Consider the following 4,284-nt stretch of genomic DNA (forward strand, 5'->3'; position numbering starts at 1 on the left):
AAAACCATAAATACTCCACCATAAGATTTCTTGAGTTGATAAATAAATTCAATAAAGTCTCAGGTTACAAAATTAATGTATACAAATTAGCAGCATTCCTATACACCAAAACAGTCAAGGTCAGAGTCAAATCAAGAACTCAATACCATCTACAATAGCACCCAAATAAATAAATAAATGGAATACCTAGGAATATACTTAAACAAGGAAGTAAACAATCTCTATAAGGAGAATCACCAAACGCTGATGAGAGAAATCACAGATGACACAAACAAAAGGAAAAACATTTCATGCTCTTGCATTAGAAGAATCAGCATTGTTAAAATGTTCATACTGCCCAAAGTGATTTACAGATTCAACACAATTCCCACCAAAATGCAAGTGACATTTTTCACAGAATTAGAAAAAACAATCCTAAACTCCATGTGGAACCAAAAAGAGCCCAAATAGCCAAAGCAATCCTAAGCCAAAGGAGCAAATCTGGAGGCATCATAGTATCTGAGCTCAAATTATACTACAAGTCTATAATAACCAAAACAGCATGATACTGGTAAAAATGTAGATGCATAGACCAACAGAATAGAGCAGAAATCACTGAAATAAAGCCATATAGCTACAACCAATTGGTTGACAACAAAGCAGACAAAAACACACAATGGGAAAAGGATGCCCTATCCAACAAGTGGTGCTGGGAAAATTGGATAACCGCATGCCAAAGAATGAAACTGGATTCCTGTCTCTCACCACATACAAAAATTTACTTAAGATGGATTAAAGACTTAAATGTAAAACATGAAACCATAAACATTCCAGAAGAAAACCTAGGAAAAACTCTTCTGGACATTGACATGGGCAAAGAATTTAGAAGTAAGACCCCCAAAGCAAAAACAGCAACAACTAAAATAAATAAGTGGGACTTATTAAACTAAAAAGTTTCTACACAGAAAAGGAAATAATCAACAGAGAAAACAGACAACCTACAAAATGGGGGAAAATGTTCACAAACTATATATCTGACAAAAGGCGAATATCCAGAGTCTACAAAGAACTCAAACACATCAGCAAGGATAAACCCCAAATAATCCCATCAAAAAGTGGCTGAAAGACAAAAACAGATATTTTTCAAAAGAAGATAGACAAATGGCCAAAAAACATGAAAAAAGGCTCGACATCATTATTCATCAGGGAAATACAAATTAAAACCACAGTGATTGCTTTTGTTATACAGGGTCTTCTCTGGTTCCATAAGAAGTATAGAATTATTTTTTCTAGATCTATGAAAAATAATGTTGGTATTTTAACAGGTAATCACATTGAATCTCTAGATCACTTTGGGTAGTATAGACATTTTAACAATGTTGATTCTGTCTGCCCATGAGCATGGTATGGTTTTCCTCCTGTTTACATCCTCTGCTATTTCCTTCCTCAGTGTTTCATAGTTCTCCCTGTAGAGGTCTTTCACCTCCTTAGTTAAATATATTCCAGGTATTTTATTTTCTTTGTTGCTATTGTGAAGGGTATTGAGTCTTTGATTTGGTTCTCAGTTTGACTGTTGTTGGCATATAGGAATGCTACTGATTTCTGTATATTGATTTTGTAACCTGAGACTTTGCTGAATTTGCTTATCAATTCCAGTAGTCTTGTGGAAAAATCTTTGGGGTTTTCTAGATATAAGATCATATCATCAGCAAAGAGTGATAGTTTGACTTCTTCTGCCCCCATTTGGATGCCCTTGATTTGCTTCTCTTGTCTAATTGCTTTGGCTAGGACTTCCAGCACTATGTTGAATAGAAGCAGTGATAGAATGCAACCTTGTCTGGTTCCAGTTCCAACTGGGAATGCTTTTAATTTTTCCCCATATTTAGCATAATGTTGGCCTAGGCAAAGAATTTATGAAGAAGAACCCAAAGGCAATCACATACTTGAAGCTCCGACTCAGGTGCATCAAAGGCAATATACATAACCTAAATATTTGGACCTCTGTAATATGCTGAAATAAAAAATATTTTTTAAAAAAACCACAATGAAATACCACCTTACCTCTGTCAGAATGGCTGTTATTAAAAAGTCAAAAAATAGTAGATGCTGGCGAAAAGGGAATGCTTATACACTGTTGATGAGCATGTAAACTAGTACAACCTCTATGGAAAACAGTATAGAGATTTTTCAAAGAACTAAATGTAAACCTACCATTTGATCCAGTTATGACATTACTTGGTATCCATCCAAAGGAAAATAAGTCGTATAGAAAAGATACCTGCACTCAAATGTTTATTGCAGCACAGTTCACAGTGGCAATGATATAGAATAAACCTAAGTGCCCATCAGATGATGAGTGGATAAAGAAAATGTGGTATCTATATATCGTGGAGTACTACTCAGCCATAAAAAGGAATGAAATAATGTCTTTTGTAGCAACTCGGATGGAAGTGGCGACCACTATTCTAAGTGAAGTATCTCATGAATAGAAAAACAAATGCCACATGTTCTCACTTATAAGTGAGAGCTAAATGAGGGATATAAGTAGTCATAAAGTGGTATAATGGTCTTTGAAAACTAAGAAGGATTAGGGTGGGAGGGGGTTGAGTATTAAAAATCTACCTATCAAGTACAATGTACACTATTCTTGTGACAAGTACACTAAAAGCCCTCAGTTCAGCATTATAAAATTCATTCACATAACAAAAAATCTTGTTGTATACCCTAAATCTATTAAAATTAAAAAAGAAGAACTTACTGCTGGGAATAGAGGATTACAAATAAGTAAATATTATAATACAATGTGATTAAATGATGTTACGGCAAAAGCAGCACATATTATGGTAGCAGGTTGGAGAGATATGACCTTTACCAAGGGAAGAAGTAAAGTCCCAACCAAGTTTTGAAGGATGATTAGGAGTTTTACAAGTGAAAGTAAGAAGGAAGTGGCAACAATGAAAATTTCCTGGGAGAAGGGGAAATGTATGCAAAGAACTGGATGCAAGAGAGTTGGTATCTATTATGGTGGACTAAAAATTTGAAAAAAATTAGATGACCAAAGTGTGTTGTGTAGTACAAGATGGCAGGAGAGGGCAAAGGTGGGGTGGTAGGAGATGAGAATGGGAAGGTTTGTGTGTATAAGAGAAGGTAGGAACTTATAGGCCTCATGAATGGGGAGGCTTTTCCTCAAGAATATTGAGTATTCACCAGGAGTTTTAAGCAGGGAGAGTCCTGATAAAAGCTGCTTTTTAAAAAGATGATGACTTTCTGTGAAGAATGGTTTGTGTGGGACAAAATTAGACCAGTTAGGTGTCTTTTTCAGTAATCCAGGCAATAGTTAATAGTATGTAAATTCAAAAGAGAGTTAGCATATATCGCAATAGAACTTAGGAACTGGCAGGATGAGGGCGAAGGATAGAAAAAAATAACAAGAGCCAAGTGTTTAGCCTGGTAATAAGATGCCATTCATAAAATAAGCAAAACGGGCTTGCTTTTGACATCTAAAATTTGAGATGCTAAAGGATAGTCAAGAAGAGAGATCCAGGAAGTAGATGGACAGAGGTGTCTAAAGCTCTAGACAGATACCTGGCTTCATTTACAGATGTGTGAATCATTACTGTTGAATTAACATATTTTTATGAAATCACATGGAATGGGCTGGGAGTGTGTGATCCAAACCTGGCATGGGTTCATGTTGGGTCCTACTCACCGGGTCCTTGTCCAGACTCAGTTTCTCAGCTACACTAGACTGTGAACTCTATAGGAGAAGGGGCCAAATCTGCCTTGTTCATTTTTGTATACCCCGTTCCCAGAACAGTGCCAGGTACATGGTGGACACAGAACAAATATTTGTTAAATGAACGAGTAAGTAGTACCAATTAAAGAATGAGGAGAAGACTCCATACAAGAGACTAAGGAAGAGCCAAAATTTAATGAAATATAACAATTTTTCAGTGTCATGAACTACAGGAAAGAAAAGAGAAAGTTTAAAGGAAGGAGTGTCAACTGAGTCACCTGTTAACAGAGAACTCAGATAAGATTATGTCCAAAACTCATCAACTGAATTGACCAAGAATGAACATTGTTGTTTACCTTGACATAATTTCAGTCTGGATATTAATTATGCTATTTCAATTCCACCTTCTGTTAGAGAGGCACAAACTTCATCTCAGCTTTCTTGGAGGCTCCTCCCATCTTCAAGATCTAGTCAAGTTTCTGGGGAGGTTTGGCACTTGGGGATGTTGAGAGAGGGTGGTGCTCAATCATTGATACATACAGGATGGATGCCTTTTAGATATCCTCTGT

This window comes from Propithecus coquereli, unplaced genomic scaffold, assembly GCF_000956105.1.
Source record: "Propithecus coquereli isolate 6110/MARCELLA unplaced genomic scaffold, Pcoq_1.0 Scaffold2, whole genome shotgun sequence".
NCBI classification, from domain to species: Eukaryota; Metazoa; Chordata; class Mammalia; order Primates; family Indriidae; genus Propithecus; species Propithecus coquereli.